This window comes from Amphiura filiformis, chromosome 13 (assembly GCF_039555335.1).
Source record: "Amphiura filiformis chromosome 13, Afil_fr2py, whole genome shotgun sequence".
Classification (NCBI taxonomy): Eukaryota; Metazoa; Echinodermata; class Ophiuroidea; order Amphilepidida; family Amphiuridae; genus Amphiura; species Amphiura filiformis.
Window position 1 is genome coordinate 22194363 of NC_092640.1, and position 14476 is coordinate 22208838.

A 14476-nucleotide genomic window follows, 5' to 3' on the forward strand; every position below is an offset into this window, starting at 1 on the left:
TCGCTGTTGAAGTGACATAATAATCGGATTAACTATACGCGGTATCTATGCATTGATGTACTTGCGAACAAAAGGACTATGTATGAATAGATGCGACGGGATTACCTGCGGAATTATATATATTATTAGCTATTATTCTATTATAAACCCTCCTCGTCCTTGCATCTTCTCTAGGTGTTAGGCGGCTTTTATTTGCACAATTGGACGCTCAAAACACCAGGTTGGTGCTAGCGGCTACCCAAAGATGTCCGACCAAATCCTGACCATGACTTGGCTCCTTGGATTCGTCTATAATACCCAAGAATTTCGTTCTATTTACTCTTGGAAGAATACTTCCATCGAACATTACGTTTGTATTGCTTTTGAAATGAAATGTTTTTTGAGGTGTACCCATAATCATAAAGTTTGTTTTTTCAACATTTATTGATAGCTTATTCGCTCTAAACCAGTTTGTTACTTAGTTCGATATTTTCAGTGGTATTTTTTTCAATAGTTTAGTTGTCTTGCCTTGGTTCAAATGACAATGGTATGGTTATCCAATGATCTTCATCTAAAACTGTACTGTCATAATAATTTATGACACATGTACTACATTCTAAATCTCATGCTCTTGTTGTCTTATGTACTGAGCCTACGGAAGTTTTGTTGCTAAATATCTTAATCATTCATGGTATCATTTATATGTTTAACTGAGCTTGACCCTCTGTACACATGTGTTTCCCCCATTCTGGTTTCCATGCTCTCCAACTCTTCAGTATAATCCTCTTTTACTTTGTACAGGTGAGTAATTCTCACCAGATTTCTCTAAACTGATCCATGATGCAGTCATGTCTACAGTAGAATTCATCTCGACCTTTGCAGGACTTAAACCCCATTAAAAGCTATTAAACCAAGATAACACTCATTGAAACAGCTCAACTGATTAAATCGGATCTTCTCTGGTTGTGCACATGTGTCTGTTTTAAGCTGTTTTACATGTGCGATATCGCAATAAAGCTGGTATTATAGCTTCAGTTGGGTAACCGATTATAAAGGAAACGAAAGGAAACAATGGTAGTGGACCTTTGTTCACGAAATGAGACAATGGCCTGCTTTTTGTTAACCAGCATTCTTGAAAATGAGCAACATAATGATTGTTGACTTAACACGGTTTGGAAATAATTTCTTCATATTTTTGGTGTTATCTGTCGTTTACATATCCTTCCTAAAACACAAAAGTGCGACCTCTCCAAACACCTAAATTAGCTAAAATTTAGGACATGTTAAAACTATATTTTCTAGAATTTCATAGAATAGTTTAAATGTAGCTTGTACCGTTTTTTGTGGCATCCTTCAGAACGGAGCGGTCCGTTACCAATATAGCTCAATATTTTCGGTCAAATCTCCATTCAATTAACACGGGAGTTGGCTAGCTATGAGTTAGCTATGCTTTGCCCTCACTCATATTCTACGAAAGTGCGACCCCTTCTGAACATCTAACCTAGCTGTAATTTTAGGTCATGTTAGAGAAATATATTTGCTAGAAGTTTGGAGAATAGTTTAAATATTGGCCGGTTATTTTTCACACAGTGATGTTAACTAGGCAAATGCAATATACTTCTAACATAGACTATTTGTAAAGGTCGCGCGTCAATGGTGAGAGCACGGTGTATTGTGTATAGGAAAACGGACAGTAACTGCAGTATGCACTAGTGATGTGAGTTCAGCATGTTAATTCTATGATGTATAATTTACTATGTTTATGATGTGAGTGTAGCTTGTTATGATGTATGCTTTATATTGATTTTGACTTAAGTCATAGCCATGATACTTTGTATTGTTTATACATGCATATATCTTCATCAAGCCATGTTAGTTATAATTTACATTTTCAATGGATAATGTTATAATTAACATTTTCAAAGATCTTCATCTAAAACTGTGCTGTCATATTAGTCTGTGACACATGTATTTTATATTAAATCTCATACTCTTGTCTTCTTATCTATTGAGCCTACGGATGTTTCAAGTAATAATAAGTTTTGTTGCTAAATATCATCTTATCATTCACGGTATCATTTATATTCTGAACTGATACTGCACTGTTTTCACATTACTGGGCTTGACCACCCGTACATACCCTGTGTTGCCCTTCTGGTTTCAATGATCCCCATCCTTCCCTTTATCCTCCTCTTCACTGTGTACGGTGGGTCAATCCTCACCATATTTCTCTAAAATCTAACGTGGTATGAGTTTAGCAATAGTATATACCTCATTATGTAATCACTCTTATTGATTTTGACTTTGTTCATAATCATGATATCTTGAAATGATTATACACATCTTCATCAGGTCATGTTAGTTTTAATTAACATTATGGTATTTTTTCTCTGTTAAAATAATCACTCTAAAACAATTTGTTGTCTTGCCTTGATTCAAATGGCAATTGGTGAAGTTATCATAAGGTCTTCTCCTAAAACTTTGCTGTCATAATAACTTATGACACATGTATTCTAATCTCCATGTTTTTGTTTTAATTTGGGATTCTGAAGTATAATTTGAACCTCTGTACACACCCTGTTTTGTTCCTCTCTGGTTGATATGCTCTCATCCTACCCTACCCTCCTACTATCTGTGTACAGAGGGTCAATAGCCATATCATCTCCATTAAACTTCTCTATAATGATGTCACTTCTTATCTACTGAGCCTCTGATGTATTATTAAGGATATAGTCTTAATTAAATTCATTATGAATATGATGGTAAACTATCTGATCAAATCATATCTATTTAATTTTTATGGCTTGGTACGGGGTACCATGTGAGCCTATATCATTGTATTAGGGAGCGATCGTTATTTATGGCAGGGGAATGGGTAAATTTAGGGGGAACACGAAATTTTTTGTGGTCTTGAGGGGGGGAACCTGAAATTTTTAGGTGGGCCAGGGGGGGCGGGATTGTGAAGTTTTAAATGGAGAAAATTGGGAAAACAAGGGGGAACGCGGAAATTTTGAGCGGACGCGAGGGGGGAACGCGAAATTTTTGTCGATATTTTGCCAAAACACCCATTCCCCCCCCCCCCCTGCCGTAAATAACGATCGGTCCCTTATGATGCCTGAGCTGAATTTTGTTGCTAAAATATCTTCTTATCATTCAATGTATTGTTTATTGTGTACAAATGATTCTGCTCTGTTATCCCATCACTGAGCTTGACCCTATGTACACACACTGTTTTGCCCCATTATGGTTTCAATGCTCTCCAATCTCTCCCTATATCCTCCTCTTCACTGTGTACAGATGGTTAATTCTCTAACAAGAGCACCAATTGTGCTGTAGCTCAATTGTTTCTGGATATAGGCATGTCATTGGAACTAATATATAATTATGTTATTGGTATCATGGTATTGTAGGTGCATAATATCACAACTTATTGTCGGTTACCATATTCAACATTATTATTATGGACTGCGCAAATTGAAATTGGAAGTATGGGTAGAGTTATTTGAAAAACAACTTTCTTGAAGAGAATTGGACAGAGCTCCACCATCTGACAGCCATAAGGAAGTGTCGGTAGGAAAAGCTCTACCATCTTAAAGCCCCATTTAAGGAATTGTAAGTGAGAAATGGATGATTTATCAAAGAAGGTTGAAGGAAAATGTCAACATTAAAGCCAGGCTCATTACCTTGAAAACTGACCAATGTGCATATGAACTGTATCATGAGATGAACCTTTTTAAAATACCGCTTTTCTCAAAAAAAATAGACAGAGCGCTGCTATCTGACAGCCCCATTGTTAAGAACTGTCAGTAGGAACTAAGTCCATATGGAGGAATTTTTAAAGAAAAACATGAAAAGGTTGGAAGTAAAGGCATCAACTTTGAAGGTTCATAACATGAAAACTGAGCCACCTGCATACATATGATCTGCATCATCTAAAATAATGCTTTCCTCCAAAAAAATGCTGAGCTCTGCCTTTAGACAGCTTCATTTAAGGATCTTTCCAAGTGGAAGATTTTTGAAAGAAGGTTGGAGTAAAACTCAAGGCGCATAACTTCAACAGTTATGTATGTTTAGCCATGTATGACCATATAGTCATGCACAGTTATGTATAGCATTGAATAGCTATGTATAGACAAGTATAGCTATGTATAGCCACATATCACAATGTATAGCAATGTATTATTATATATAGTGCCATGTATCGCTATGTATAGCCATGCATGGCTATGTATAGCCATGAATAGCTATGTATGGCTATGTATTGCCATGCATAGTTATGTATAGGGGGCACACCACTAAATCAATGCACCATTTGTGTAACCCTGAGTTCCGGTAAAATACAGAAACTTTTTTGAGGTATTTTGGGCTGGTCTTTAGGCTAATTAATCAGAAAGAGTGGCGAATTATAGCTTAAATAAAAGTGTAAAGCCTATGCATAAATTTGAGTCGCCAAAAAAGTCGCATTTTTATAATTATGGAGAAAATAGGTCCGCGAATTAAAAAATGACAGAAACCGGTTTGCAGTCTTGAGAGCATGTCAAAAACAGTGAGGGCGCTGTTCGCGGCCTCGTAGCGGGAAAACGAGGTGGAAGGACACCCATACATTGAAACATTGAAACTTTCATCGATTTGCAATCGACTGGTTATCATAAAATATTTTAAAACGAGCCCAAAATGCCTCAAAATGAGCAAAGAAAACCGGTGTATATTTCAATGGGGCGATTATTTAGTGGTGTACGCCCTCATGTTTTTCTCTCTTTTTTTTGCGGAATTTTAAATCTATTTTTATTTTTCAACCTTTCTGTGCTAATGAATATGATTAGTGTTGTCGAGCTTCTTCCTGATCGGGCAATTGATCCTACTTGAGAAGTTCATCCACCCGTAGAAAGTTTTTTTTGTCACCTCAACATCAATTTTTTCAAATTTTTTGGTTATTAGTCATTACTTATAATCACATATATTTTCTTTTTAATGACAGGTATTCGCCATGGTCTGGGCCTCTGGAAGTTGTTATCTTTGGGGATTCGCTCATTAATACTTAGATGAGGACATTTTTGACATACAAAGACATTATCAGCTGGACTGAGTTGGTCGTACATGGCACTCCATACTGCAAGACGGGCAACTGTTTGAACATTGCAGACGGCTATTGAATATTATGATGTCGAAATACTGCAGGATTTAAAGGCCATGGGAACTGTTCAACTGACACATGACATTAATTCCCAATTAATTTCCAATTAATTTCCCGATCTGTTGAGGAATTTACAGAGTTGTGTCCAGCAATTAGTCCAAATCAAAGTTGTTTGCTTGTCCTCATCCGACCGACCATCTTGGCAGACCGGACCGTAAAACTTTTTTTTTTTTAATTTAATTTTTCGGATATGTCCATGGAAATACAGCCAAATGCTAGTTACAACCAAATACAACCAAGTTTAGAAAAACGTGAAATGCCACAAAGGAAAGATGTTTAAACTTTGGCCACTTTTTACGTTTTGAAACGTTTTTTGGTAGATTAATTATTAAACGCAAAGCGATGGACGGTACAGATTCAAAAGTTGCAATTTTTGCTCATGTCAACGTTTATCCGTAGAAGCAGGGCTACGACACTCAACTCATTTGCATAGCAAAATGACCCGTCTCCTCTGCAGCCAATTTGGTTCCGCTCCATCGAAATCAAGCTGGTCACGGAGGAGACTACCCTCCTTTGTGTTTGTTCATTTGTGTTTGGAGAGCCCTTCTTGGAGTCCGTAATGACTTAGGCTACGTTCTCTGCATTGCACTAGAAATACCTTTTCTGTGATCTCGCTATAGAGCCAACCGGGAACACGTATTCGTTTTGATATAGGATTAAAATTAGTATCACCCTTGTGACCCCCGTGCAGTGGAAAACCTTAATTCTTTCATTAAAAGGAAATGAAAATATAAAAAAACACAAAAAAAAAACACGGATCTACCTGTGCACCTATAAAATGGACACAGCAATTTGTCTCAAATATGAATGAATTTTAAGAAACATACGGGATATGATGAACATGACCTGACGCCATGATAGTAGGATCTATTTTTAGTCGTTTTATATACAATGTATATACCGATACCGTATTGTCATAATACCAATCATGATGCAGTCATGTCTACAGTAGAATTCATTTCGACCTTTGCAGGACTTAACCCCATTAAAAGCTATTAAACCAAGATAACACTCATTGAAACAGCTCGACTGATTAAATCGGATCTTCTCTGGCTGTGCACATGTGACTGTTTTCATGTGCGATATCGAAATAAAGTTTGTATTATAGCTTCAGTTGGGTAACCGATTATAACGAAAGGAAACAATGGTATGTGTACTTTTGTTCACGAAATGAGACAATGGCGTGCTTTTTTGTAAACCAGCATTCTTGAAAATGAGCAACATAATGATTGTTGACTTAACACGGTTTGGAAATAATTTCTTCATATTTTTGGTGTTATCTGTCGTTTACATATCCTTCCTAAAACACAAAAGTACGACCCTCTCAAAACACCTAAATTAGCTAAAAATTAAAAAAATGTTAAAAAACTATATTGTCTAGAATTTTAGAAGAGTACTTTTAATATTGGCCGGTTATTTTTCACACAGCGACGTTAATTAGGCAATGTACTATTACCTATAACATTAACTAAAACACCAAAGTACGAATATATCCAAACATCTAAATTAGCTAAAAATTTAGGACATGTTAAAAAACTATATTTTCTCGAACTTTAGAAGAGTACTTTTAATATTGGCCGGTTATTTTTCACACAGCGACGTTAACTAGTCATATCCCCATACTTTTAACGTAGGGCTATTTGTAGAGGTCACGCGTCAATGGGAAAGAGCACTGTGTATTGTTTATAGGAAAACGGACAGTAACTGCAGTATGTATTTGTCATTATATATATATATAGGTGCACAACTTATAAGTTCCCCCCTACGTATTTTTAAAATAAATCAAAAACTATTTGCCGAAATGCAAACCTGTAAAATGATATGGGTAGCCTTATTTGTTTTACACATGTGGACCAAATTTTAGCGTCACACGTCATTGCGTTCAGTCACAATGGTTCATTATGTAAACAAAGGATACCGTTTTAAACAGTGTTAAAAGTTGCATCTGAGTCCATAGGACTCAATTCTCAAACAATACAGGAAACCAGGGATATTCATATGTTTGTAAAAGAAAACTTAATCTTTGGTATTCTTCTTCTTCTTGAAAAGCAAAGCAGGTGTTTTATTCTTTTCTTTTTAATGATAAATGTCTGAGATGGAAGGGATATGTACTGCAGTGAGAATAGACCACATCGCCAGTAGTTCATCACATGTGAAAAGTCACATTTTAATAATGCCGCGTTTGCCCGAATTTCTACGCGGTAGAGCAATAGGTTTGCTGGATGAAAATGTACCGGTGAAAGAAACTTGCTCGTCGTATGGGAGTTGCGCCTAATGCAATTCGAAAATGGAGAACAAAATTTCAGTTGGGACCATGTTAAAAATGAGGTTATAATACCACCTTATCAATGAAAACACAACACTGCAAGAGCTAACCCGAGCAATCCAACATGTATGGAACAACATGGACCAGCAACGGGTCCGGAATTTAATAAACAGTGCAGGAGGACACATCCCCTATTAAACATCTAGACTTTAAGTTTTATTTCCATTACAAACACATGGACAGGCCTAACATACTGTATTGTTTGACAATTGACTCCTATGGACTCAGGTGCAACTTTTAAAACTCCCTCTTTTTTTACATACTGAACCATTGTGGCCAAACTCAATGATGTGTGACACTACAAATTGGCCCAGATTTGTAAAACAAATAAGGTTACTCATAACTTTTTACAATTTTACATTTCGTTAAATAATTTTCGATTTATTTTAAAAAGCATTAGGGGGAACTTATAAGTTGTGCACTGTATATAATGAGTGATATTTAGTAACGTAAATGTGCAGTTCATATGCACAAACGAATACTGATCTTTATGATATTCAGGTTTTTGTACATCACATATAACATGTCACATAGGAGGTCATACGTATGTATGTGTTGACCTTCATCTATTGTATTTGTTCATCTGTGTATGGAGAGGATTAACGCCATTAAACGCCATTAAAAGGATACGATACATGATTTACCGACAAGTGACTCATTTCGGAATGCGATCATGAATTTTGAAGAAAAAAAAGTTTCCACAGGCTTCGTTGGGATTCGAACCAGCGATTCGGAACTTCCTTTGATTACGCGTCTAGCGCTTTACCGCTCGGCCACGGTGGCAGTTGAGTGGAGGAGTGTAATGATAAATGACAAATCTCATAATGCCATCTTTAGCCTTTCGTTTACTAAAAAAAGACGCGTTTTGTAAAGATAGATTAGCCGTTTTATGCATAAAGAGCACGAACGTTTGGGAAAGGTTTCAAACATATAATAAAGACACTGATGTGATGATGAAATTGCGTAAGTCGGGAAATATCTGCATCGCAATGTTTTGTTTTGGTTTTAGGAATTTGACCTTAAAATTTACGACTTCATGACATTATCATTCGAAATCAACAAAAGATATTTTAACAGTATATGGGCTCATTCTTTCTCTAGAATGTTTTGTACATGTATATGAAATAGCTTCAACAATGGTTCGCTGCATAATGGTAAAAACAGCCTTGACCTAAAAATGGGCGAGAGGTACCATATTTACCGATTCAGGCTAAATTTAAAATTGATATAAAACGTTTGTTTTTTGATCGATTACAAAAATTAATTCTTGTCTTATAAAGAAATTGTGTCTGGCGTGAATTACACTAGTTTTTTTTTTTTTGTTCTTTTTAAATTCTTCAAATAATTTATTAAATGATAGAGTGAATCCCCTGGCCCTCTATAATTACCCACAAAAGATCGAGTCCCCTTAAAACTCCATCAGTATTAGGGCGTAGTTCAGTGAACTCACCGTATTGCTATTCCAAGTATTTGATAATACAGATAATAATTGTATTAATGGGTCGAGGCGATTGCATTGAAAAAGGCTAATAAATTATTCATAACAGTTACGTAATCAATCGATAGTGCGGACACTTTTCATTTGAAAACCACCAAATTTCGTAATGTTTTAGCGTTGGAAAAGAAACCACGTGAATAGAGTGCCCTCTCAAGAATATCTACTCTCTGGTAGAAGGCATGGCCGCACTGAAAGGATTACTGTTGTCCCGGAACGGTTGTACTATACACCCAATGTGCATTCATTGTACGCCTGTGTTGGGTCTGGCTGACAGAAGCGAAACTTGCCACTTTTGAATCTGAACCTTCCATACAGTAAATAATTTTATCCCGTGACGCTTTTCTTATTTATGTGATTGTATTGTTCTTGTTTTGTTGTTGTTGTTGTTGATGTCGTTGTTGTTGTTTTTAATAACCTATGGTTATAAGTATTTTTATTTTCTTGGTAGATTTATAAAAGAATGACTCATGATATTAGAGTCCATTGAGTCTATAATAGAAGAATGTATCATATGTATGAACCTCATGGCCGATTGCATACTTCATTCGGGGCTTGCACCGTCCTCCCGGGACCGTCGGAACCATATCATCATAGGTGTGAAACGAGCAATTTATGTCAATGAACATTAGGCCTAATTTCTGTCTTCACGTAATAATATTCCATGTTAGGTACCATTAACCTAAATACACGAATGCCATAACAGTGACCCCTTTTTAATGTGAATGCACCTCGTATTTCTCCTACATGATAACGATAGTGAATTATGTTCTCGTCGTACATGTCGTATGATCTTTGATGAATTATAAATTAGGTGGGTGAGTGTTCAGAAATAGTGGTAAATTTTATTTTTCACTTTTTCAAAGTTTTTGACCCGCCCAATTTTGATAACCAGGAACGTTTTAACCCCCTCTTATGGACCTATAATGTTTTACCCCCTACTCATATTACGTCTGATACATTTTGACCCCTACCCCCTACCAATTAACTAATTGCTTGAATGAAGGTTGTTGTCCCTTGATTAACGTGCCAGCACTTGCACTCTCAGCATGATTACCGCACAACATACCATATATAGTATCTTGGAAATAACTTTTTTTTTCGTATTTTAATGCTTTAATTAAACACGACAGAATACTTTCTGTATTGGCACATTGGCACGTACAGTAAAACAACTTTCATTTCCTTTTTTTAAATTTGTGCCCTCCTTGTGGGTTTTTAAAATAAAATAAAGGAAACAAACAATACAAACTTTATCTGCTTGCATTCTCCTTTTTACAGTGTCGTTTCTAATAGCTCATTTTTAAGCCTGATGTCCTCCCAGTGAATGTGTACTCCAACATTTTTTATTCAATCACTGCGCCGTCTTTTTTAAAGACATTTCTTGTTTAATATTGAAAATTATTTATTCTTGATAATACCTCATTTCCACAACGTTCCACGGATTCAAATATAAATCAATGGGTATTCGGAGTGCCAAGCACTCACCTTTATTTCAATCGGACATAATTATATTTTAATTAATTATAATTCAAAGGACACATTTATAATTAATTACAAGGACAATTTCTTCTTGTATGACATATCTCTGTTTGTTAAAAAAAACACATATTGCCCAATGAATTTTTATGAAAAAAAAACATGCCATTTTGAAGCTGTTGGAAGAAAATAATAACAGATAATAATTATCATTATACTTTGTTACACACAAGTACAAAAACATGTCATGTGCATTTGAGTTTTCAATTGTTTTTACAATAATATGAAAGCATACATTTTCAACTCTTTTATTTCTTTCCAAATTAGCTTCAAGAATAACATTCATTCAATCATTCATTCCATCAAAGAACAACTAGATCTGGTTACAGATCTGGACCTAGCTGGGGCCGGAAATGCCAGTCTTAAAGTTTATGGACATCTCATACCATTAATGGTGCATCACTGTAGCATGTAGGGGCTTTATCCGTCTTCCATAGGCTGAGATTTGACGTTTTGACCTCCTTAATGACTTTTGACCCAAATACAAAAAAAAAACCTCATATACACCGCGAAAATGCATTGTTACAGTTTAAATAAATACAAAAATCTACTATGCTTAATTATGGAGATAAAAATTCTTGAAGTTATTTAGCTTAAAACCGGAAATGACGTCTAAATGACCTTTGACCAAAAAAAAAAAAATACTGTGCACACATCGGGTAACACTAATGCATATATGAAGTTTATGTAACTCTGATCTGGTTACGTTTTGAGATTAAAAAAATGAACATATTTGATGATTTTTGGTTTTTGACCGGAAGCGACCCCTTAATGACATTTGACCCCAAAACTGTAGACACCCCGAAGACCCTGGTTGGTAGCAATGCATGTGTGCTAATGACAATACTCTGCTATGTAATTTGTAAAAACAGTGATTTTTTGAATATTTTTAGCTTTCAGACCGGAAATGACCCCCTTAATGACCTTTGACCCAAATGCTGTGAATAATTTATAGGCACTGGATATAGCCGATGCATATGTGTAAGTGACATCATCGTACTATGTAATTTGTGGCAGAAGCATTTTGAAGATATTTGGTTTTATACCGGAAATGACCCCTTAATGACCTTTGACCCTAATTTGTGAATATCCTATAGACACTGGATACAGCCGATGCATATGTGCAAGTGACGTCATTGTAGGATGTAACATGTAGGAGAAGAAGCATTTTGAAATTTGTTGCCAGAAGAAAGAAAGAACTAGAGTCAATAGAATCTGGGTACACAGCGAATAGCTATCTGCAAACCATATTTTGACCTTTTGACCCTAAAGTAAACATTGACCTTTGGGGTAATAAATAATTTTAACATGTTTAGAATGTCGTAAGAATCGTTCCTGTTGAATTTGAGTTCGACTGGGCCAATTTTAAACATTTTTTTTGCAAGTTTGACGTTTTGACCTCCTTAATGACCTTTGACCCCAATATATAAAAAAAAACCTCATCTACACCGAGAAAATGCATTGTTACAGTTTAAATTTAAAAAATCTACTATGCTTAGTTACGGAGATAAAAAATTCTTGAAGTTATTTAGCTTAAAACCGGAAATGACAAATAAAAATATTTGATGATTTTTGGTTTTTGACCGGAAGCGACCCCTTAATGACCTTTGACCCGAAAACTGTAGACACCTTAGAGACCCTGGTTGGCAGCAATGCATGTGTGCTAATGGCAACACTCTGCTATGTAATTTGTAAAACAGTGATTTTTGAATATTTTTAGCTTTCAGACCGGAAATGACCCCTTAATGACCTTTGACCCTTATCTGTGAACACCCTATAGACACCGACCACCGACCGACCTAAGCATGTCACCATCACATGTTATTTGTGGAAGAAGATACATTTTATAGTAAAATCGCATTTTAGCCATTGTGAGCAAAAATCGCATTTTAGCCATTGTGAGCAGGTCAAAGGTCAAATGGAGTTCAATGTCATGTAACATGTGGGGACATGGTCAGTGGTGTTTGTGACCAAGTATGACCAAAATCGGTCAAAGCATAGCAGAGCTAGGGCGAAACGTGGCAAATCACGCAAAATGTCACGTTTTGCTAAGAAAAAGCAAAAAAAATCACGTTTTTGACCATTGTAGCTAGGTCAAAGGTCACAGCCAGGTCAAAGTCAAATGCAAGTTTTGCACTAGCCCAATGGTCATTTGGGTCAAGTATGCTTGAAATCTGCCAATGCCTTGCGGAGCTAGAGCGCATTGCCAGAAAGAAAGAAGAAGAAAGAAGAAAGAAGAAGAATTGGCAAAAGACAGAACACAGCGAATTTGCAAATTCGCTGTGTAAGAAAGATCCGATAGCATCACAAGACCTAGCCGGTGTCCCGGCTAGGTAAGAAACCCTACATTCATCACACCCTACACTGGATGTGGAATGTTTACGATTCATTTTGGTTCATCACAACAAACAATAACTTGATTTGGTGCAATGTATGGTGCACAAAAAAAATTATGAGTCTTACACATACATGTGCTGCACACACCACTACATAGTACATACTAAGTACTGTACGATACACCACTAAAACACAATGGCATTGGCATATACCTAGCCTACTCTCACTACAAATTATCAACATACCTGTATCAAGAACTTGATCAAAATTTAGGAAAATATACCAACAGTTTGGAAACAAATACATAGAATACCGGAGCTTACTTTGCTGTAGACAATGCTATGTTGCGTCTGGTCTGAATAAGAACTCAGCAAGAGGTTTTTACACAGCCGTGACGTTAGTCTTTTTTTCTTACAGGTTCTTTACACAGCCGTGACATTAGTCACGGCTGGGTTTTTTTCGTACAGGTTCTTACACAGCCGTGACGTTAGTTACACAGCCGTGACAGGTTCTTTCTTTTTACACAGCCGTGACGTTAGTCACGGCTGTGTCTTTTTTCTTACAGGTTCATCTTTCTTCTTCTTCTTTCTGTCAACCATTACATTTACTCTAGCACTCACATGCTTACATCGATATTGACCTAACTTGGTCGTGGGGTCAAAGATCACGCAGGGGTCATAGGGGTCAAAAACGTGATTTCAACTAAAAATGCATCTTCTCCCACAACTTACGTAGGACAGCGACCCCACTTGCACACATGCATTGTTATTACCTATGTCTATGTGGCGTACACAGATTTGGGATCAACGGTCATTAAGGGGTCACTTCCGGTATAAAAACCTTCAAAATGTTTATTATCTAAGTTAAACATAACACAGTAACGATATGTTCACATATGATCCGCAGTCACCCAATGTATATGTGGTATTTTTTTTATTTGAGGTCAAAGCTCATTAAGGGGTCACTTCCGGTATAAAAAGAAATACCTTTAAAATGCATCTTCTTCCACAAATTATGTGGGACAGAGACGCCACTTGCACACATGCATTGTTATTACCCAGTGTTTATGGGGTGTACACAGATTTGGGGTCAAAGGTCATTAAGGGGTCACTTCATGTATAAAACGAAATACATTCAAAAAATTTTATTAGCTAAGTAAAACATGGGACAGTAACGGTATGTTCGCACCTGATCTGCAGTCACCCAATGTATATGTGGTATTTTTTTATTTGGGGTCAAATCTCATTAAGGGGTCACTTCCGGTATAAAACGAAATACCTTTAAAATGCATCTTCTTCCACAGATTCTGTAGGTCATTGACACCACTTGCACACATGTATCTTTATTACCCAGTGTCTATGGGGTGTACACAGATTTGGGGTCAAAGGTCATTAAGGGTCACTTCGGTGTAAAACGAAAAACCTTCAAAAATTGTATTTGCTACGAAAAACATAGGACAGTAACGGTATGTTCACACATGAGTTGTGGTTTCCCATTTAATGTGTGGGATTTTTTTTTTGGGGTCAAATGTCATTAAGGGGTCACTTCCGGTCTGAGACGAAAAACCTTCAAAATGCCCCTTCTGCCACAAGTAACATGGCAAAGT

The 14476-nt window shown here is 36.4% G+C and overlaps 1 protein-coding gene across 3 annotated transcripts in view; it reads right to left on the bottom strand.

The window, feature by feature from the left end:
* The window catches only part of LOC140168121 (solute carrier organic anion transporter family member 4C1-like), a 30295-nt gene extending 16972 nt beyond the window's left edge, over positions 1 to 13323 (bottom strand). For 2 of the 3 annotated variants that reach the window (XM_072191428.1, XM_072191426.1), the window contains exon 1: positions 13194 to 13323. The gene's annotated coding sequence lies outside the window, so the exon portion shown is untranslated. Of the gene's footprint in view, positions 1 to 13115 lie in introns of all 3 variants that reach the window. The other variant, XM_072191427.1, reaches the window with a different exon arrangement.
* Between the last annotated feature and the right edge of the window lie 1153 nt (positions 13324 to 14476).